Here is a 23,072-nt window from a genome sequence, read left to right as displayed (position 1 = left end):
ACAGAGGGGCTGAAACAGAGGGGCTGAAACAGGGGGCGAGAAACAGAGGGGCTGAAACAGAGGGGCTGAAACAGGGGGCGAGAAACAGGGGGCGAGAAACAGGGGGGCTGAAACAGAGGGGCTGAAACAGAGGGGCTGAAACAGAGGGGCTGAAACAGAGGGCGAGAAACAGAGGGGCTGAAACAGAGGACGAGAAACAGAGGGGCTGAAACAGAGGGGCTGAAACAGAGGGGCTGAAACAGAGGGCGAGAAACCGAGTGGCTGAAACAGAGGGCGAGAAACAGAGGGGCTGAAACAGAGGGCGAGAAACAGAGGGGCTGAAACAGAGGGGCTGAAACAGAGGGCGAGAAACCGAGGGGCTGAAACAGAGCGGCGGAAACAGGGGGCGTGAAACAGAGGGGCTGAAACAGAGGGGCTGAAACAGAGGGGCTGAAACAGAGGGCTAGAAACAGAGGGGCTGAAACAGAGGGGCTGAAACAGAGGGGCTGAAACAGAGGGGCTGAAACAGCGGGCGAGAAACAGAGGGCGAGAAACAGAGGGGCTGAAACAGAGGGCGAGAAACAGAGGGGCTGAAACAGAGGGGCTGAAACAGGGGGCGAGAAAAAGAGTGGCTGAAACAGAGGGGCTGAAACAGGGGGCGAGAAACAGAGGGGCTGAAACAGTGGGGCTGAAAAAGGGGGCGAGAAACAGGGGGCGAGAAACAGGGGGGCTGAAACAGAGGGGCTGAAACAGAGGGGCTGAAACAGAGAGTCTGAAACAGAGGGCGAGAAACAGAGGGGCTGAAACAGAGGGGCTGAAACAGAGGGGCTGAAACAGAGGGCGAGAAACACAGGGGCTGAAACAGAGGGACTGAAACAGAGGGCGAGAAACAGAGGGGCTGAAACAGAGGGGCTGAAACAGAGGGCGAGAATCCGAGGGGCTGAAACAGAGGGCGAGAAACAGAGGGGCTGAAACAGAGGGGCTGAAACAGAGGGGATGCAACAGAGGGTGAGAAACAGAGGGGCTGAAACAGAGGGCGAGAAACAGAGGGGCTGAAACAGAGGGCGAGAAACAGAGGGGCTGAAACAGAGGGGCTGAAACAGAGGGCGAGAAACCGAGGGGTTGAAACAGAGGGCAAGAAACGGAGGGGCTGAACAGAGGGGCTGAAACAGAGGGGCTGAAACAGAGGGGCTGAAACAGAGGGCGAGAAACAGAGGGGCTGAAACAGAGGGCGAGAAACAGAGGGGCTGAAACAGAGGGGCTGAAACAAAGGGGCTGAAACAGAGGGGCTGAAACAGAGGGCGAGAAACCGAGGGCCTGAAACAGTGGGGCTGAAACAGAAGGCGAGAAACAGAGGGCGAGAAACAGAGGGGCTGAAACAGAGGGGCTGAAACAGAGGGCTAGAAACAGAGGGGCTGAAACAGAGGGGCTGAAACAGAGGGGCTGGAACAGAGGGCGAGAAAGAGAGGGCGAGAAACAGAGGGGCTGAAACAGAGGGCGAGAAACAGAGGGGCTGAAACAGAGGGACTGAAACAGTGGGCGAGAAACAGATTGGCTGAAACAGAGGGGCTGAAACAGAGGGTGAGAAACAGAGGGGCTGAAACAGTGGGCGAGAAACAGAGGGGCTGAAACAGTGGGGCTGAAACAGAGGGCGAGAAACAGAGGGGCTGAAACAGAGGGGCTGAAACAGAAGGCGAGAAACCGAGGGGCTGAAACAGAGGGCGAGAAACCGAGGGGCTGAACAGAGGGGCTGAAACAGAGTGGCTGAAACAGAGGGGCTGAAACAGAGGGCTAGAAACCGAGGGGCTGAAACAGAGGGGCTGAAACAGTGGGGCTGAAACAGAGGGCGAGAAACAGAGGGGCTGAAACAGAGGGGCTGAAACAGAGGGGCTGAAACAGAGGGGCTGAAACAGCGGGCGAGAAACAGAGGGGCTGAAACAGAGGGCGAGAAACAGAGGGGCTGAAACAGAGGGGCTGAAACAGGGGGCGATAAACAGAGGGGCTGAAACAGAGGGGCTGAAACAGGGGGCGAGAAACAGAGGGGCTGAAACAGAGGGGCTGAAACAGGGGGCGAGAAACAGGGGGCGAGAAACAGGGGGGCTGAAACAGAGGGGCTGAAACAGAGGGGCTGAAACAGAGGGGCTGAAACAGAGGGCGAGAAACAGAGGGGCTGAAACAGAGGACGAGAAACAGAGGGGCTGAAACAGAGGGGCTGAAACAGAGGGGCTGAAACAGAGGGCGAGAAACCGAGTGGCTGAAACAGAGGGCGAGAAACAGAGGGGCTGAAACAGAGGGCGAGAAACAGAGGGGCTGAAACAGAGGGGCTGAAACAGAGGGCGAGAAACCGAGGGGCTGAAACAGAGCGGCGGAAACAGGGGGCGTGAAACAGAGGGGCTGAAACAGAGGGGCTGAAACAGAGGGGCTGAAACAGAGGGCTAGAAACAGAGGGGCTGAAACAGAGGGGCTGAAACAGAGGGGCTGAAACAGCGGGCGAGAAACAGAGGGCGAGAAACAGAGGGGCTGAAACAGAGGGCGAGAAACAGAGGGGCTGAAACAGAGGGGCTGAAACAGGGGGCGAGAAAAAGAGTGGCTGAAACAGAGGGGCTGAAACAGGGGGCGAGAAACAGAGGGGCTGAAACAGTGGGGCTGAAAAAGGGGGCGAGAAACAGGGGGCGAGAAACAGGGGGGCTGAAACAGAGGGGCTGAAACAGAGGGGCTGAAACAGAGAGTCTGAAACAGAGGGCGAGAAACAGAGGGGCTGAAACAGAGGGCGGGAAACAGAGGGGCTGAAACAGAGGGGCTGAAACAGAGGGGCTGAAACAGAAGGGCTGAAACAGAGGGGCTGAAACAGAGGGCGAGAAACAGAGGGGCTGAAACAGAGGGCGAGAAACCGAGGGGCTGAAACAGAGTGGCTGAAACAGAGGGGCTGAAACAGAGGGGCTGAAACTGAGGGCGAGAAACAGAGGGCGAGAAACAGAGGGGCTGAAACAGAGGGCGAGAAACAGAGGGGCTGAAACAGAGGGGCTGAAACAGTGGGCGAGAATCAGAGGGGCTGAAACAGAGGCCGAGAAACAGAGGGGCTGAAACAGTGGGGCTGAAACAGAGGGGCTGAAACAGAGGGGCTGAAACAGGGGGCGAGAAACAGAGGGGCTGAAACAGAGGGGCTGAAACAGAGTGGCTGAAACAGAGGGGCTGAAACAGAGGGTGAGAAACAGAAGGGCTGAAACAATGGGTCTGAAACAGAGGGGCTGAAACAGGGGGCGAGAAACAGAGGGCGAGAAACAGAGGGGCTGAAACAGAGGGGCTGAAACAGAGGGGCTGAAACAGGGGGCGAGAAACAGAGGGGCTGAAACAGAGGGGCTGAAACAGGGGGCGAGAAACAGGGGGCGAGAAACAGGGGGGCTGAAACAGAGGTGCTGAAACAGAGGGGCTGAAACAGAGGGGCTGAAACAGAGGGCGAGAAACAGAGGGGCTGAAACAGAGGACGAGAAACAGAGGGGCTGAAACAGAGGGGTTGAAACAGAGGGGCTGAAACAGAGGGCGAGAAACCGAGGGGCTGAAACAGAGGGCGAGAAACAGAGGGGCTGAAACAGAGGGCGAGAAACAGAGGGGCTGAAACAGAGGGGCTGAAACAGAGGGCGATAAACCGAGGGGCTGAAACAGAGGGGCGGAAACAGGGGGCGAGAAACAGAGGGCGAGAAACAGAGGGGCTGAAACAGAGGGGCTGAAACAGAGGGGCTGAAACAGAGGGCTAGAAACAGAGGGGCTGAAACAGAGGGGCTGAAACAGAGGGGCTGAAACAGAGGGCGAGAAACAGAGGGGCTGAAACAGAGGGGCTGAAACAGAGGGGCTGAAACAGAGGGGCTGAAACAGCGGGCGAGAAACAGAGGGCGAGAAACAGAGGGGCTGAAACAGAGGGCGAGAAACAGAGGGGCTGAAACAGAGGGGCTGAAACAGGGGGCGAGAAACAGAGGGGCTGAAACAGGGGGCGAGAAACAGGGGGCGAGAAACAGGGGGGCTGAAACAGAGGGGCTGAAATAGAGGGGCTGAAATAGAGGGGCTGAAACAGAGGGCGAGAAACAGAGGGGCTGAAACAGAGGGCGAGAAACAGAGGGGCTGAAACAGAGGGGCTGAAACAGAGGGCGAGAAACCGAGGGGCTGAAACAGAGGGCGAGAAACAGTGGGGCTGAAACAGAGGGCGAGAAACCGAGGGGCTGAAACAGAGGGGCTGAAACAGAGGTGCTGAAACAGAGGGGCTGAAACAGAAGGCGAGAAACAGAGGGGCTGAAACAGAGGGGCTGAAACAGAAGGGCTGAAACAGAGAGGCTGAAACAGAGGGCGAGAAACAGAGGGGCTGAAACGGAGGGCGAGAAACCGAGGAACTGAAACAGAGTGGCTGAAACAGAGGGGCTGAAACAGAGGGCGAGAAACAGAGGGGCTGAAACAGAGGGGCTGAAGCAGAGGGCGAGAAGCAGAGGGGCTGAAACAGAGGGTCTGAAACAGAGGGGCTGAAACAGAGGGCGAGAAGCAGAGGGGCTGAAACTGAGGGGCTGAAACAGGGGGCGAGAAACAGAGGGGCTGAAACAGAGTGGCTGAAACAGAGGGGCTGAAACAGAGGGTGAGAAACAGAAGGGCTGAAACAATGGGGCTGAAACAGAGGGGCTGAAACAGGGGGCGAGAAACAGAGGGCGAGAAACAGAGGGGCTGAAACAGAGGGGCTGAAACAGAGGGCGAGAAACATAACGGCTGAAACACTGGGGCTGAAACAGAGGGTGAGAAACCGAGGAGTGAAACAGAGGGGCTGAAACAGATGGGCTAAAACAGAGGGCGAGAAACCGAGGGGCTCAAAAGGAGGGTGAGATACAGAGGGGCTGAAACAGAGGGGCTGAAACAGAGGGGCTGAAACAGAGGGCGAGAAACAGAGGGGCTGAAACAGAGGGGCTGAAACAGAGGGGCTGAAACAGAGGGGCTGAAACAGAGGGCGAGAAACAGTGGGGCTGAAACAGAGGGGCTGAAACAGAGGGGCTGAAACAGCGGGCGAGAAACAGAGGGCGAGAAACAGAGGGGCTGACACAGAGGGCGAGAAACAGAGGGGCTGAAACAGAGGGGCTGAAACAGGGGGCGAGAAACAGAGTGGCTGAAACAGAGGGGCTGAAACAGGGGGCGAGAAACAGAGGGGCTGAAACAGAGGGGCTGAAACAGGGGGCGAGAAACAGGGGGCGAGAAACAGGGGGGCTGAAACAGAGGGCGAGAAACAGAGGGGCTGAAACAGAGGGGCTGAAACAGTGGGCGAGAAACAGAGGGGCTGAAACAGAGGGCGAGAAACAGAGGGGCTGAAACAGTGGGGCTGAAAGAGAGGGGCTGAAACAGAGGGGCTGAAACGGGGGCGAGAAACAGAGGGGCTGAAACAGAGGGGCTGAAACAGAGTGGCTGAAACAGAGGGGCTGAAACAGAGGGTGAGAAACAGAAGGGCTGAAACAATGGGGCTGAAACAAAGGGGCTGAAACAGGGGGCGAGAAACAGAGGGCGAGAAACAGAGGGGCTGAAACAGAGGGGCTGAAACAGAGGGGCTGAAACAGGGGTGAGAAACAGAGGGGCTGAAACAGAGGGGCTGAAACAGGGGGCGAGAAACAGGGGGCGAGAAACAGGGGGGCTGAAACAGAGGGGCTGAAACAGAGAGGCTGAAACAGAGGGGCTGAAACAGAGGGCGAGAAACAGAGGGGCTGAAACAGAGGACGAGAAACAGAGGGCGAGAAACAGAGGGGCTGAAACAGAGGGGCTGAAACAGAGGGCGAGAAACCGAGGGGCTGAAACAGAGGGCGAGAAACAGAGGGGCTGAAACAGAGGGCGAGAAACAGAGGGGCTGAAACAGAGGGGCTGAAACAGAGGGCGATAAACCGAGGGGCTGAAACAGAGCGGCGGAAACAGGGGGCGAGAAACAGAGGGCGAGAAACAGAGGGGCTGAAACAGAGGGGCTGAAACAGAGGGGCTGAAACAGAGGGCTAGAAACAGAGGGGCTGAAACAGAGGGGCTGAAACAGAGGGGCTGAAACAGAGGGGCTGAAACAGCGGGCGAGAAACAGAGGGCGAGAAACAGAGGGGCTGAAACAGAGGGCGAGAAACAGAGGGGCTGAAACAGAGGGGCTGAAACAGGGGGCGAGAAACAGAGTGGCTGAAACAGAGGGGCTGAAACAGGGGGCGCGAAACAGAGGGGCTGAAACAGAGGGGCTGAAACAGGGGGCGAGAAACAGGGGGCAAGAAACAGGGGGGCTGAAACAGAGGGGCTGAAACAGAGGGGCTGAAATAGAGGGGCTGAAACAGAGGGCGATAAACAGAGGTGCTGAAACAGAGGGCCAGAAACAGAGGGGCTGAAACAGAGGGGCTGAAACAGAGGGGCTGAAACAGAGGGCGAGAAACCGAGGGGCTGAAACAGAGGGCGAGAAACAGAGGGGCTGAAACAGAGGGCAAGAAACCGAGGGGCTGAAACAGAGGGGCTGAAACAGAGGTGCTGAAACAGAGGGGCTGAAACAGAAGGCGAGAAACAGAGGGCGAGAAACAGAGGGCGAGAAACAGAGGGGCTGAAACAGAGGGGCTGAAACAGAAGGGCTGAAACAGAGGGCGAGAAACAGAAGGCGAGAAACAGAGGGCGAGAAACAGAGGGCGAGAAACAGAGGGGCTGAAACAGAGGGCGAGAAACCGAGGAACTGAAAAAGAGTGGCTGAAACAGAGGGGCTGAAACAGAGGGCGAGAAACAGAGGGGCTGAAACAGAGGGGCTGAAACAGTGGGCGAGAAACAGAGGGGCCGAAACAGAGGGCGAGAAACAGAGGGGCTGAAACAGAGGGGCTGAAACAGGGGGCGAGAAACAGAGGGGCTGGAACAGAGGGTCTGAAACAGAGTGGCTGAAACAGAGGGGCTGAAACAGAGGGTGAGAAACAGAAGGGCTGAAACAATGGGGCTGAAACAGAGGGTGAGAAACAGAGGGCGAGAAACAGAGGGGCTGAAACAGAGGGGCTGAAACAGGGGGCGAGAAACAGAGGGCGAGAAACAGAGGGGCTGAAACAGAGGGGCTGAAACAGAGGGCGAGAAACAAAAGGGCTGAAACAGTGGGGCTGAAACAGAGGGGCTGAAACAGGGGGCGAGAAACAGAGGGGCTGAAACAGAGGGGCTGAAACAGAGTGGCTGAAACAGAGGGGCTGAAACAGAGGGTGAGAAACAGAAGGGCTGAAGCAATGGGGCTGAAACAGAGGGTGAGAAACAGAGGGCGAGAAACAGAGGGGCTGAAACAGAGGGGCTGAAACAGAGGGGCTGAAACAGAGGGTGAGAAACAGAAGGGCTGAAACAATGGGGCTGAAACAGAGGGTGAGAAACAGAGGGCGAGAAACAGAGGGGCTGAAACAGAGGGGCTGAAACAGGGGGCGAGAAACAGAGGGCGAGAAACAGAGGGGCTGAAACAGAGGGGCTGAAACAGAGGGCGAGAAACAAAAGGGCTGAAACAGTGGGGCTGAAACAGAGGGTGAGAAACCGAGGAGTGAAACAGAGGGGCTGAAACAGATGGGCTCAAACAGAGGGCGAGAAACCGAGGGGCTCAAAAGGAGGGTGAGATACAGAGGGGCTGAAACAGAGGGGCTGAAACAGAGGGGCTGAAACAGAGGGCGAGAAACAGAGGGGCTGAAACAGAGGGGCTGAAACAGAGGGGCTGAAACAGAGGGGCTGAAACAGAGGGCGAGAAACAGAGGGGCTGAAACAGAGGGGCTGAAACAGAGGGGCTGAAACAGCGGGCGAGAAACAGAGGGCGAGAAACAGAGGGGCTGAAACAGAGGGCGAGAAACAGAGGGGCTGAAACAGAGGGGCTGAAACAGGGGGCGAGAAACAGAGTGGCTGAAACAGAGGGGCTGAAACAGGGGGCGAGAAACAGAGGGGCTGAAACAGAGGGGCTGAAACAGGGGGCGAGAAACAGGGGGCGAGAAACAGGGGGGCTGAAACAGAGGGGCTGAAACAGAGGGGCTGAAATAGAGGGGCTGAAACAGAGGGCGAGAAACAGAGGGGCTGAAACAGAGGGCGAGAAACAGAGGGGCTGAAACAGAGGGGCTGAAACAGAGGGGCTGAAATAGAGGGCGAGAAACCGAGGGGCTGAAACAGAGGGCGAGAAACAGAGGGGCTGAAACAGAGGGCGAGAAGCAGAGGGGCTGAAACAGAGGGCGAGAAACAGAGGGGCTGAAACAGAGGGGCTGAAACAGAGGGGCTGAAATAGAGGGCGAGAAACCGAGGGGCTGAAACAGAGGGTCTGAAACAGAGGGGCTGAAACAGAGGGCGAGAAGCAGAGGGGCTGAAACAGTGGGTGAGAAAAAGAGGGGCTGAAACAGAGGAGCTGAAACAGAGGGTCTGAAACAGAGGGCGAGAAACAGAGGGGCTGAAACAGAGGGGCTGAAACAGAGGGGCTGAAACAGCGGGCGAGAAACAGAGGGCGAGAAACAGAGGGGCTGAAACAGAGGGCGAGAAACAGAGGGGCTGAAACAGAGGGGCTGAAACAGGGGGCGAGAAACAGAGTGGCTGAAACAGAGGGGCTGAAACAGGGGGCGAGAAACAGAGGGGCTGAAACAGAGGGGCTGAAACAGGGGGCGAGAAACAGGGGGCGAGAAACAGCGGGGCTGAAACAGAGGGGCTGAAACAGAGGGGCTGAAATAGAGGGGCTGAAACAGAGGGCGAGAAACAGAGGGGCTGAAACAGAGGGCGAGAAACAGAGGGGCTGAAACAGAGGGGCTGAAACAGAGGGGCTGAAACAGGGGGCGAGAAACAGAGGGCGAGAAACAGAGGGGCTGAAACAGAGGGGCTGAAACAGAGGGCGAGAAACAAAAGGGCTGAAACAGTGGGGCTGAAACAGAGGGTGAGAAACCGAGGAGTGAAACAGAGGGGCTGAAAAAGATGGGCTGAAACAGAGGGCGAGAAACCGAGGGGCTCAAAAGGAGGGTGAGATACAGAGGGGCTGAAACAGAGGGGCTGAAACAGAGGGGCTGAAACAGAGGGCGAGAAACAGAGGGGCTGAAACAGAGGGGCTGAAACAGAGGGGCTGAAACAGAGGGGCTGAAACAGAGGGCGAGAAACAGTGGGGCTGAAACAGAGGGGCTGAAACAGAGGGGCTGAAACAGAGGGGCTGAAACAGCGGGCGAGAAACAGAGGGCGAGAAACAGAGGGGCTGAAACAGAGGGCGAGAAACAGAGGGGCTGAAACAGAGGGGCTGAAACAGGGGGCGAGAAACAGAGTGGCTGAAACAGAGGGGCTGAAACAGGGGGCGAGAAACAGAGGGGCTGAAACAGAGGGGCTGAAACAGGGGGCGAGAAACAGGGGGCGAGAAACAGGGGGGCTGAAACAGAGGGCGAGAAACAGAGGGGCTGAAACAGAGGGGCTGAAACAGTGGGCGAGAAACAGAGGGGCTGAAACAGAGGGCGAGAAACAGAGGGGCTGAAACAGTGGGGCTGAAACAGAGGGGCTGAAAGAGAGGGGCTGAAACGGGGGCGAGAAACAGAGGGGCTGAAACAGAGGGGCTGAAACAGAGTGGCTGAAACAGAGGGGCTGAAACAGAGGGTGAGAAACAGAAGGGCTGAAACAATGGGGCTGAAACAAAGGGGCTGAAACAGGGGGCGAGAAACAGAGGGCGAGAAACAGAGGGGCTGAAACAGAGGGGCTGAAACAGAGGGGCTGAAACAGGGGTGAGAAACAGAGGGGCTGAAACAGAGGGGCTGAAACAGGGGGCGAGAAACAGGTGGCGAGAAACAGGGGGCCTGAAACAGAGGGGCTGAAACAGAGGGGCTGAAACAGAGGGGCTGAAACAGAGGGCGAGAAACAGAGGGGCTGAAACAGAGGACGAGAAACAGAGGGGTTGAAACAGAGGGGCTGAAACAGAGGGGCTGAAACAGAGGGCGAGAAACCGAGGGGCTGAAACAGAGGGCGAGAAACAGAGGGGCTGAAACAGAGGGCGAGAAACAGAGGGGCTGAAACAGAGGGGCTGAAACAGAGGGCGATAAACCGAGGGGCTGAAACAGAGCGGCGGAAACAGGGGGCGAGAAACAGAGGGCGAGAAACAGAGGGGCTGAAACAGTGGGGCTGAAACAGAGGGGCTGAAACAGAGGGGCTGAAACAGAGGGGCTGAAACAGCGGGCGAGAAACAGAGGGCGAGAAACAGAGGGGCTGAAACAGAGGGCGAGAAACAGAGGGGCTGAAACAGAGGGGCTGAAACAGGGGGCGAGAAACAGAGTGGCTGAAACAGAGGGGCTGAAACAGGGGGCGAGAAACAGAGGGGCTGAAACAGAGGGGCTGAAACAGGGGGCGAGAAACAGGGGGCGAGAAACAGGGGGGCTGAAACAGAGGGCGAGAAACAGAGGGGCTGAAACAGAGGGGCTGAAACAGTGGGCGAGAAACAGAGGGGCTGAAACAGAGGGCGAGAAACAGAGGGGCTGAAACAGTGGGGCTGAAAGAGAGGGGCTGAAACAGAGGGGCTGAAACGGGGGCGAGAAACAGAGGGGCTGAAACAGAGGGGCTGAAACAGAGTGGCTGAAACAGAGGGGCTGAAACAGAGGGTGAGAAACAGAAGGGCTGAAACAATGGGGCTGAAACAAAGGGGCTGAAACAGGGGGCGAGAAACAGAGGGCGAGAAACAGAGGGGCTGAAACAGAGGGGCTGAAACAGAGGGGCTGAAACAGGGGTGAGAAACAGAGGGGCTGAAACAGAGGGGCTGAAACAGGGGGCGAGAAACAGGTGGCGAGAAACAGGGGGCCTGAAACAGAGGGGCTGAAACAGAGGGGCTGAAACAGAGGGGCTGAAACAGAGGGCGAGAAACAGAGGGGCTGAAACAGAGGACGAGAAACAGAGGGGTTGAAACAGAGGGGCTGAAACAGAGGGGCTGAAACAGAGGGCGAGAAACCGAGGGGCTGAAACAGAGGGCGAGAAACAGAGGGGCTGAAACAGAGGGCGAGAAACAGAGGGGCTGAAACAGAGGGGCTGAAACAGAGGGCGATAAACCGAGGGGCTGAAACAGAGCGGCGGAAACAGGGGGCGAGAAACAGAGGGCGAGAAACAGAGGGGCTGAAACAGAGGGGCTGAAACAGAGGGGCTGAAACAGAGGGCTAGAAACAGAGGGGCTGAAACAGAGGGGCTGAAACAGAGGGGCTGAAACAGAGGGCGAGAAACAGAGGGGCTGAAACAGAGGGGCTGAAACAGAGGGGCTGAAACAGAGGGGCTGAAACAGCGGGCGAGAAACAGAGGGCGAGAAACAGAGGGGCTGAAACAGAGGGCGAGAAACAGAGGGGCTGAAACAGAGGGGCTGAAACAGGGGGCGAGAAACAGAGTGGCTGAAACAGAGGGGCTGAAACAGGGGGCGCGAAACAGAGGGGCTGAAACAGAGGGGCTGAAACCGGGGCGCGAGAAACAGGGGGCAAGAAACAGGGGGGCTGAAACAGAGGGGCTGAAACAGAGGGGCTGAAATAGAGGGGCTGAAACAGAGGGCGATAAACAGAGGGGCTGAAACAGAGGGCCAGAAACAGAGGGGCTGAAACAGAGGGGCTGAAACAGAGGGGCTGAAACAGAGGGCGAGAAACCGAGGGGCTGAAACAGAGGGCGAGAAACAGAGGGGCTGAAACAGAGGGCAAGAAACCGAGGGGCTGAAACAGAGGGGCTGAAACAGAGGTGCTGAAACAGAGGGGCTGAAACAGAAGGCGAGAAACAGAGGGCGAGAAACAGAGGGCGAGAAACAGAGGGGCTGAAACAGAGGGGCTGAAACAGAAGGGCTGAAACAGAGGGCGAGAAACAGAAGGCGAGAAACAGAGGGCGAGAAACAGAGGGCGAGAAACAGAGGGGCTGAAACAGAGGGCGAGAAACCGCGGAACTGAAACAGAGTGGCTGAAACAGAGGGGCTGAAACAGAGGGCGAGAAACAGAGGGGCTGAAACAGAGGGGCTGAAACAGTGGGCGAGAAACAGAGGGGCCGAAACAGAGGGCGAGAAACAGAGGGGCTGAAACAGAGGGGCTGAAACAGAGGGGCTGAAACAGAGGGGCTGAAACAGGGGGCGAGAAACAGAGGGGCTGAAACAGAGGGGCTGAAACAGAGTGGCTGAAACAGAGGGGCTGAAACAGAGGGTGAGAAACAGAAGGGCTGAAACAATGGGGCTGAAACAGAGGGTGAGAAACAGAGGGCGTGAAACAGAGGGGCTGAAACAGAGGGGCTGAAACAGGGGGCGAGAAACAGAGGGCGAGAAACAGAGGGGCTGAAACAGAGGGGCTGAAACAGAGGGCGAGAAACAAAAGGGCTTAAACAGTGGGGCTGAAACAGAGGGTGAGAAACCGAGGAGTGAAACAGAGGGGCTGAAACAGATGGGCTCAAACAGAGGGCGAGAAACCGAGGGGCTCAAAAGGAGGGTGAGATACAGAGGGGCTGAAACAGAGGGGCTGAAACAGAGGGGCTGAAACAGAGGGCGAGAAACAGAGGGGCTGAAACAGAGGGGCTGAAACAGAGGGGCTGAAACAGAGGGGCTGAAACAGAGGGCGAGAAACAGAGGGGCTGAAACAGAGGGGCTGAAACAGAGGGGCTGAAACAGCGGGCGAGAAACAGAGGGCGAGAAACAGAGGGGCTGAAACAGAGGGCGAGAAACAGAGGGGCTGAAACACAGGGGCTGAAACAGGGGGCGAGAAACAGAGTGGCTGAAACAGAGGGGCTGAAACAGGGGGCGAGAAACAGAGGGGCTGAAACAGAGGGGCTGAAACAGGGGGCGAGAAACAGGGGGCGAGAAACAGGGGGGCTGAAACAGAGGGGCTGAAACAGAGGGGCTGAAATAGAGGGGCTGAAACAGAGGGCGAGAAACAGAGGGGCTGAAACAGAGGGCGAGAAACAGAGGGGCTGAAACAGAGGGGCTGAAACAGAGGGGCTGAAATAGAGGGCGAGAAACCGAGGGGCTGAAACAGAGGGCGAGAAACAGAGGGGCTGAAACAGAGGGCGAGAAGCAGAGGGGCTGAAACAGAGGGCGAGAAACAGAGGGGCTGAAACAGAGGGTCTGAAACAGAGGGGCTGAAATAGAGGGCGAGAAACCGAGGGGCTGAAACAGAGGGTCTGAAACAGAGGGGCTGAAACAGAGGGCGAGAAGCAGAGGGGCTGAAACCGTGGGTGAGAAAAAGAGGGGCTGAAACAGAGGAGCTGAAACAGAGGGTCTGAAACAGAGGGCGAGAAACAGAGGGGCGGAAACAGAGGGCGAGAAACCGAGGGGCTGAAACAGAGGGCGAGAAACAGAGGGGCTGAAACAGAGGGGCTGAAACAGAGGGCAAGAAACAGAGGGGCTGAAACAGAGGGCGAGAAACAGGGGGGCTGAAACAGAGGGACTGAAACAGAGGGCGAGAAACAGAGGGGCTGAAACAGAGGGCGAGAAACAGTGGGGCTGAAACAGAGGGGCCGAAACAGAGGGGCTGAAACAGAGGGCAAGAAACCGAGGGGCTGAAACAGAGGGCGAGAAACAGAGGGGCTGAAACAGAGGGGCTGAAACAGGGGGGCTGAAACAGAGGGCGAGAAACAGAGGGCTAGAAACAGAGGGGCTGAAACAGAGGGGCTGAAACAGAGGGCGAGAAACAGAGGGGCTGAAACAGAGGGCAAGAAACAGAGGGCGAGAAACAGAGGGGCTGAAACAGAGGGGCTGAAACAGAGGGCGAGAAACAGAGGGGCTGAAACAGAGGGGCTGAAACAGGGGGCGAGAAACAGAGGGGCTGAAACAGAGGGGCTGAAACAGAGGGGCTGAAACAGAGGGCGAGAAACAGAAGGGCTGAAACAGAGGGGCTGAAACAGAGGGCGAGAAACCGAGGGGCTGAAACAGAGGGGCTGAAACAGAGGGGCTGAAACAGAGGGCGAGAAACCAAGGGGCTGAAACAGAGGGTGAGAAATAGAGGGGCTGAAACAGCGGGGCTGAAACAGAGGTGCTGAAACAGAGGGGCTAAAACAGAGGGCGAGAAACCGAAGGGGTTGAAACAGAGGGCGGGAAACAGAGGGGCTGAAACAGAGGGGCTGAAACAGAGGGCGAGAAACAGAGGGGCTGAAACAGGGCGGGAAACAGAGGGGCTGAAACAGAGGGCAAGAAACAGAGGGGCTGAAACAGAGGGGCTGAAACAGAGGGGCTGAAACAGAGGGCGAGAAACCGAGGGGCTGAAACAGAGGGCGAGAAACAGAGGGGCTGAAACAGAGGGGCTCAAACAGAGGGGCTCAAACAGAGGGCGAGAAACAGAGGGGCTGAATAAGAGGGCGAGAAACAGAGGGGCTGAAACAGAGGAGCTGAAACAGAGGGGCTGAAACAGAGGGCGAGAAACCGAGGGGCTGAAACAGAGGGGCTGAAACAGAGGGGCTGAAACAGAGGAGCTGAAACAGAGGGTGAGAAACAGAGGTGCTGAAACAGAGGGGCTGAAACAGAGGGCGAGAAGCAGAGGGGCTGAAACAGTGGGTGAGAAAAAGAGGGGCTGAAACAGAGGAGCTGAAACAGAGGGGCTGAAACAGAGGGCGAAAAACAGAGGGGCGGAAACAGAGGGCGAGAAACAGAGGGGCTGGAACAGAGGGCGAGAAACAGAGGGGCTGAAATAGAGAGGCTGAAACAGAGGGCGAGAAACAGAGGGGCTGAAACAGAGGGCGAGAAACAGTGGAGCTGAAACAGTGGGGCTGAAACAGAGGGGCTGAAACAGAGGGCGAGAAACCAAGGGGCTGAAACAGAGGGCGAGAAACCGAGGGGCTGAAACAGAGGGGCTGAAACAGAGGGGCTGAAACAGAGGGGCTGAAACAGAGGGCGAGAAACAGAGGGCTAGAAACAGAGGGGCTGTAACAGAGGGGCTGAAACAGAGGGGCTGAAACAGAGGGCGAGAAACAGAGGGGCTGAAACAGAGGGGCTGAAACAGAGGGGCTGAAACAGAGGGCGAGAAACAGAGGGGTTGAAACAGAGGGGCTGAAACAGAGGGGCTGAAACAGCAGGCGAGAAACAGAGGGCGAGAAACAGAGGGGCTGAAACAGAGGGCGAGAAACAGAGGGGCTGAAACAGAGGGGCTGAAACAGGGGGCGAGAAACAGAGTGGCTGAAACAGAGGGGCTGAAACAGGGGGCGAGAAACAGAGGGGCTGAAACAGAGGGGCTGAAACAGAGGGGCTGAAACAGAGTGCGAGAAAACGAGGGGCTGAAACAGAGGGCGAGAAACAGAGGGGCTGAAACAGAGGGCGATAAACAGAGGGGCTGAAACAGAGGGGCTGAAACAGAGGGCGATAAACCGAGGGGCTGAAACAGAGGGGCGGAAACAGGGGGCGAGAAACAGAGGGCGAGAAACAGAGGGGCTGAAACAGAGGGGCTGAAACAGAGGGGCTGAAACAGAGGGCTAGAAACAGAGGGGCTGAAACAGAGGGGCTGAAACAGAGGGGCTGAAACAGAGGGCGAGAAACAGAGGGGCTGAAACAGAGGGGCTGAAACAGAGGGGCTGAAACAGAGGGGCTGAAACAGCGGGCGAGAAACAGAGGGCGAGAAACAGAGGGGCTGAAACAGAGGGCGAGAAACAGAGGGGCTGAAACAGAGGGGCTGAAACAGGGGGCGAGAAACAGAGTGGCTGAAACAGAGGGGCTGAAACAGGGGGCGCGAAGCAGAGGGGCTGAAACAGAGGGGCTGAAACAGGGGGCGAGAAACAGGGGGCAAGAAACAGGGGGGCTGAAACAGAGGGGCTGAAACAGAGGGGCTGAAATAGAGGGGCTGAAACAGAGGGCGAGAAACAGAGGGGCTGAAACAGCGGGTGAGAAACAGAGGGGCTGAAACAGAGGGGCTGAAACAGAGGGGCTGAAACAGAGGGCGAGAAACCGAGGGGCTGAAACAGAGGGCGAGAAACAGAGGGGCTGAAACAGAGGGCGAGAAACCGAGGGGCTGAAACAGAGGGCGAGAAACAGAGGGGCTGAAACAGAAGGGCTGAAACAGAGGGCAAGAAACAGAGGGGATGAAACAGAGGGCGAGAAACAGGGGGGCTGAAACAGAGGGGCTGAAACAGAGGGCGAGAAACAGAGGGGCTGAAACAGAGGGCGAGAAACAGAGGGGCTGAAACAGAGGGGCTGAAACAGAGGGCGATAAACCGAGGGGCTGAAACAGAGGGGCGGAAACAGGGGGCGAGAAACAGAGGGCGAGAAACAGAGGGCGAGAAACAGAGGGCTAGAAACAGAGGGGCTGAAACAGAGGGGCTGAAACAGAGGGCGAGAAACAGAGGGGCTGAAACAGAGGGCAAGAAACAGAGGGCGAGAAACAGAGGGGCTGAAACAGAGGGGCTGAAACAGAGGGCGAGAAACAGAGTGGCTGAAACAGAGGGGCTGAAACAGGGGGCGAGAAACAGAGGGGCTGAAACAGAGGGGCTGAAACAGAGGGGCTGAAACAGAGGGCAAGAAACAGAAGGGCTGAAACAGAGGGGCTGAAACAGAGGGCGAGAAACCGAGGGGCTGAAACAGAGGGGCTGAAACAGAGGGGCTGAAACAGAGGGCGAGAAACCGAGGGGCTGAAACAGAGGGTGAGAAATAGAGGGGCTGAAACAGCGGGGCTGAAACAGAGGTGCTGAAACAGAGGGGCTAAAACAGAGGGCGAGAAACCGAGGGGTTGAAACAGAGGGCGGGAAACAGAGGGGCTGAAACAGAGGGGCTGAAACATTGGGCGAGAAACAGAGGGGCTGAAACAGGGCGGGAAACAGAGGGGCTGAAACAGAGGGCAAGAAACAGAGGGGCTGAAACAGAGGGGCTGAAACAGAGGGGCTGAAACAGAGGGCGAGAAACCGAGGGGCTGAAACAGAGGGCGAGAACCAGAGGGGCTGAAACAGAGGGGCTCAAACAGAGGGGCTCAAACAGAGGGCGAGAAACAGAGGGGCTGAATAAGAGGGCGAGAAACAGAGGGGCTGAAACAGAGGAGCTGAAACAGAGGGGCTGAAACAGAGGGCGAGAAACCGAGGGGCTGAAACAGAGGGGCTGAAACAGAGGGGCTGAAACAGAGAGGCTGAAACAGAGGGTGAGAAACAGAGGTGCTGAAACAGAGGGGCTGAAACAGAGGGCGAGAAGCAGAGGGGCTGAAACAGTGGGTGAGAAAAAGAGGGGCTGAAACAGAGGAGCTGAAACAGAGGGGCTGAAACAGAGGGCGAAAAACAGAGGGGCGGAAACAGAGGGCGAGAAACAGAGGGGCTGGAACAGAGGGCGAGAAACAGAGGGGCTGAAATCGAGAGGCTGAAACAGAGGGCGAGAAACAGAGGGGCTGAAACAGAGGGCGAGAAACAGTGGAGCTGAAACAGTGGGGCTGAAACAGAGGGGCTGAAACAGAGGGCGAGAAACCAAGGGGCTGAAACAGAGGGCGAGAAACAGAGGGGCTGAAACAGAGGGGCTGAAACAGAGGGGCTGAAACAGAGGGGCTGAAACAGAGGGCGAGAAACAGAGGGCTAGAAACAGAGGGGCTGTAACAGAGGGGCTGAAACAGAGGGGCTGAAACAGAGGGCGAGAAACAGAGGGGCTGAAACAGAGGGGCTGAAACAGAGGGGCTGAAACAGAGGGCGAGAAACAGAGGGGCTGAAACAGAGGGGCTGAAACAGAGGGGCTGAAACAGCGGGCGAGAAACAGAGGGCGAGAAACAGAGGGGCTGAAACAGAGGGCGAGAAACAGAGGGGCTGAAACAGAGGGGCTGAAACAGGGGGCGAGAAACAGAGTGGCTGAAACAGAGGGGCTGAAACAGGGGGCGAGAAACAGAGGGGCTGAAACAGAGGGGCTGAAACAGAGGGGCTGAAACAGAGTGCGAGAAAACGAGGGGCTGAAACAGAGGGCGAGAAACAGAGGGGCTGAAACAGAGGGCGATAAACAGAGGGGCTGAAACAGAGGGGCTGAAACAGAGGGCGATAAACCGAGGGGCTGAAACAGAGGATTGGAAACAGGGGGCGAGAAACAGAGGGCGAGAAACAGAGGGGCTGAAACAGAGGGGCTGAAACAGAGGGGCTGAAACAGAGGGCTAGAAACAGAGGGGCTGAAACAGAGGGGCTGAAACAGAGGGGCTGAAACAGAGGGCGAGAAACAGAGGGGCTGAAACAGAGGGGCTGAAACAGAGGGGCTGAAACAGAGGGGCTGAAACAGCGGGCGAGAAACAGAGGGCGAGAAACAGAGGGGCTGAAACAGAGGGCGAGAAACAGAGGGGCTGAAACAGAGGGCGAGAAACAGGGGGCGAGAAACAGAGTGGCTGAAACAGAGGGGCTGAAACAGGGGGTGCGAAACAGAGGGGCTGAAACAGAGGGGCTGAAACAGGGGGCGAGAAACAGGGGGCAAGAAACAGGGGGGCTGAAACAGAGGGGCTGAAACAGAGGGGCTGAAATAGAGGGGCTGAAACAGAGGGCGAGAAACAGAGGGGCTGAAACAGGGGGCGAGAAACAGAGTGGCTGAAACAGAGGGGCTGAAACAGGGGGCGCGAAACAGAGGGGCTGAAACAGAGGGGCTGAAACAGGGGGCGAGAAACAGGGGGCAAGAAACAGGGGGGCTGAAACAGAGGGGCTGAAACAGAGGGGCTGAAATAGAGGGGCTGAAACAGAGGGCGAGAAACAGAGGGGCTGAAACAGCGGGTGAGAAACAGAGGGGCTGAAACAGAGGGGCTGAAACAGAGGGGCTGAAACAGAGGGCGAGAAACCGAGGGGCTGAAACAGAGGGCGAGAAACAGAGGGGCTGAAACAGAGGGCGAGAAACCGAGGGGCTGAAACAGAGGGCGAGAAACAGAGGGGCTGAAACAGAAGGGCTGAAACAGAGGGCAAGAAACAGAGGGGCTGAAACAGAGGGCGAGAAACAGGGGGATGAAACAGAGGGGCTGAAACAGAGGGCGAGAAACAGAGGGGCTGAAACAGAGGGCGAGAAACAGAGGGGCTGAAACAGAGGGGCTGAAACAGAGGGCGATAAACCGAGGGGCTGAAACAGAGGGGCGGAAACAGGGGGCGAGAAACAGAGGGCGAGAAACAGAGGGCGAGAAACAGAGGGCTAGAAACAGAGGGGCTGAAACAGAGGGGCTGAAACAGAGGGCGAGAAACAGAGGGGCTGAAACAGAGGGCAAGAAACAGAGGGCGAGAAACAGAGGGGCTGAAACAGAGGGGCTGAAACAGAGGGCGAGAAACAGAGGGGCTGAAACAGAGGGGCTGAAACAGGGGGCGAGAAACAGAGGGGCTGAAACAGAGGGGCTGAAACAGAGGGGCTGAAACAGAGGGCGAGAAACAGAAGGGCTGAAACAGAGGGGCTGAAACAGAGGGCGAGAAACCGAGGGGCTGAAACAGAGGGGCTGAATCAGAGGGGCTGAAACAGAGGGCGAGAAACCGAGGGGCTGAAACAGAGGGTGAGAAATAGAGGGGCTGAAACAGCGGGGCTGAAACAGAGGTGCTGAAACAGAGGGGCTAAAACAGAGGGCGAGAAACCGAGGGGTTGAAACAGAGGGCGGGAAACAGAGGGGCTGAAACAGAGGGGCTGAAACAGTGGGCGAGAAACAGAGGGGCTGAAACAGCGGGGCTGAAACAGAGGTGCTGAAACAGAGGGGCTAAAACAGAGGGCGAGAAACCGAGGGGTTGAAACAGAGGGCGGGAAACAGAGGGGCTGAAACAGAGGGGCTGAAACAGTGGGCGAGAAACAGAGGGGCTGAAACAGGGCGGGAAACAGAGGGGCTGAAACAGAGGGCAAGAAACAGAGGGGCTGAAACAGAGGGGCTGAAACAGAGGGGCTGAAACAGAGGGCGAGAAACCGAGGGGCTGAAACAGAGGGCGAGAAACAGAGGGGCTGAAACAGAGGGGCTCAAACAGAGGGGCTCAAACAGAGGGCGAGAAACAGAGGGGCTGAATAAGAGGGCGAGAAACAGAGGGGCTGAAACAGAGGAGCTGAAACAGAGGGGCTGAAACAGAGGGCGAGAAACCGAGGGGCTGAAACAGAGGGGCTGAAACAGAGGGGCTGAAACAGAGGGGCTGAAACAGAGGGTGAGAAACAGAGGTGCTGAAACAGAGGGGCTGAAACAGAGGGCGAGAAGCAGAGGGGCTGAAACAGTGGGTGAGAAAAAGAGGGGCTGAAACAGAGGAGCTGAAACAGAGGGGCTGAAACAGAGGGCGAAAAACAGAGGGGCGGAAACAGAGGGCGAGAAACAGAGGGGCTGGAACAGAGGGCGAGAAACAGAGGGGCTGAAATAGAGAGGCTGAAACAGAGGGCGAGAAACAGAGGGGCTGAAACAGAGGGCGAGAAACAGTGGAGCTGAAACAGTGGGGCTGAAACAGAGGGGCTGAAACAGAGGGCGAGAAACCAAGGGGCTGAAACAGAGGGCGAGAAACAGAGGGGCTGAAACAGAGGGGCTGAAACAGAGGGGCTGAAACAGAGGGGCTGAAACAGAGGGCGAGAAACAGAGGGCTAGAAACAGAGGGGCTGTAACAGAGGGGCTGAAACAGAGGGGCTGAAACAGAGGGCGAGAAACAGAGGGGCTGAAACAGAGGGGCTGAAACAGAGGGCGAGAAACAGAGGGGCTGAAACAGAGGGGCTGAAACAGAGGGGCTGAAACAGAGGGGCTGAAACAGCGGGCGAGAAACAGAGGGGCTGAAACAGAGGGCGAAAAACAGAGGGGCTGAAACAGAGGGGCTGAAACAGGGGGCGAGAAACAGAGTGGCTGAAACAGAGGGGCTGAAACAGGGGGCGCGAAACAGAGGGGCTGAAACAGAGGGGCTGAAACAGGGGGCGAGAAACAGGGGGCAAGAAACAGGGGGGCTGAAACAGAGGGGCTGAAACAGAGGGGCTGAAATAGAGGGGCTGAAACAGAGGGCGAGAAACAGAGGGGCTGAAACAGGGGGCGAGAAACAGAGTGGCTGAAACAGAGGGGCTGAAACAGGGGGCGCGAAACAGAGGGGCTGAAACAGAGGGGCTGAAACAGGGGGCGAGAAACAGGGGGCAAGAAACAGGGGGGCTGAAACAGAGGGGCTGAAACAGAGGGGCTGAAATAGAGGGGCTGAAACAGAGGGCGAGAAACAGAGGGGCTGAAACAGCGGGTGAGAAACAGAGGGGCTGAAACAGAGGGGCTGAAACAGAGGGGCTGAAACAGAGGGCGAGAAACCGAGGGGCTGAAACAGAGGGCGAGAAACAGAGGGGCTGAAACAGAGGGCGAGAAACCGAGGGGCTGAAACAGAGGGCGAGAAACAGAGGGGCTGAAACAGAAGGGCTGAAACAGAGGGCAAGAAACAGAGGGGCTGAAACAGAGGGCGAGAAACAGGGGGATGAAACAGAGGGGCTGAAACAGAGGGCGAGAAACAGAGGGGCTGAAACAGAGGGCGAGAAACAGAGGGGCTGAAACAGAGGGGCTGAAACAGAGGGCGATAAACCGAGGGGCTGAAACAGAGGGGCGGAAACAGGGGGCGAGAAACAGAGGGCGAGAAACAGAGGGCGAGAAACAGAGGGCTAGAAACAGAGGGGCTGAAACAGAGGGGCTGAAACAGAGGGCGAGAAACAGAGGGGCTGAAACAGAGGGCAAGAAACAGAGGGCGAGAAACAGAGGGGCTGAAACAGAGGGGCTGAAACAGAGGGCGAGAAACAGAGGGGCTGAAACAGAGGGGCTGAAACAGGGGGCGAGAAACAGAGGGGCTGAAACAGAGGGGCTGAAACAGAGGGGCTGAAACAGAGGGCGAGAAACAGAAGGGCTGAAACAGAGGGGCTGAAACAGAGGGCGAGAAACCGAGGGGCTGAAACAGAGGGGCTGAAACAGAGGGGCTGAAACAGAGGGCGAGAAACCGAGGGGCTGAAACAGAGGGTGAGAAATAGAGGGGCTGAAACAGCGGGGCTGAAACAGAGGTGCTGAAACAGAGGGGCTAAAACAGAGGGCGAGAAACCGAGGGGTTGAAACAGAGGGCGGGAAACAGAGGGGCTGAAACAGAGGGGCTGAAACAGTGGGCGAGAAACAGAGGGGCTGAAACAGGGCGGGAAACAGAGGGGCTGAAACAGAGGGCAAGAAACAGAGGGGCTGAAACAGAGGGGCTGAAACAGAGGGGCTGAAACAGAGGGCGAGAAACCGAGGGGCTGAAACAGAGGGCGAGAAACAGAGGGGCTGAAACAGAGGGGCTCAAACAGAGGGGCTCAAACAGAGGGCGAGAAACAGAGGGGCTGAATAAGAGGGCGAGAAACAGAGGGGCTGAAACAGAGGAGCTGAAACAGAGGGGCTGAAACAGAGGGCGAGAAACCGAGGGGCTGAAACAGAGGGGCTGAAACAGAGGGGCTGAAACAGAGGGGCTGAAACAGAGGGTGAGAAACAGAGGTGCTGAAACAGAGGGGCTGAAACAGAGGGCGAGAAGCAGAGGGGCTGAAACAGTGGGTGAGAAAAAGAGGGGCTGAAACAGAGGAGCTGAAACAGAGGGGCTGAAACAGAGGGCGACAAACAGAGGGGCGGAAACAGAGGGCGAGAAACAGAGGGGCTGGAACAGAGGGCGAGAAACAGAGGGGCTGAAATAGAGAGGCTGAAACAGAGGGCGAGAAACAGAGGGGCTGAAACAGAGGGCGAGAAACAGTGGAGCTGAAACAGTGGGGCTGAAACAGAGGGGCTGAAACAGAGGGCGAGAAACCAAGGGGCTGAAACAGAGGGCGAGAAACAGAGGGGCTGAAACAGAGGGGCTGAAACAGAGGGGCTGAAACAGAGGGGCTGAAACAGAGGGCGAGAAACAGAGGGCTAGAAACAGAGGGGCTGTAACAGAGGGGCTGAAACAGAGGGGCTGAAACAGAGGGCGAGAAACAGAGGGGCTGAAACAGAGGGGCTGAAACAGAGGGGCTGAAACAGAGGGCTAGAAACAGAGGGGCTGAAACAGAGGGGCTGAAACAGAGGGGCTGAAACAGAGGGCGAGAAACAGAGGGGCTGAAACAGAGGGGCTGAAACAGAGGGGCTGAAACAGAGGGGCTGAAACAGAGGGGCTGAAACAGCGGGCGAGAAACAGAGGGCGAGAAACAGAGGGGCTGAAACAGAGGGCGAGAAACAGAGGGGCTGAAACAGAGGGGCTGAAACAGGGGGTGAGAAACAGAGTGGCTGAAACAGGGGGCGAGAAACAGAGGGGCTGAAACAGAG

The sequence above is a fragment of the Chiloscyllium punctatum genome, chromosome 32 (genome assembly GCF_047496795.1).
Source record: "Chiloscyllium punctatum isolate Juve2018m chromosome 32, sChiPun1.3, whole genome shotgun sequence".
Taxonomy (NCBI): Eukaryota; Metazoa; Chordata; class Chondrichthyes; order Orectolobiformes; family Hemiscylliidae; genus Chiloscyllium; species Chiloscyllium punctatum.
This window is presented reverse-complemented; position numbering follows the sequence as displayed.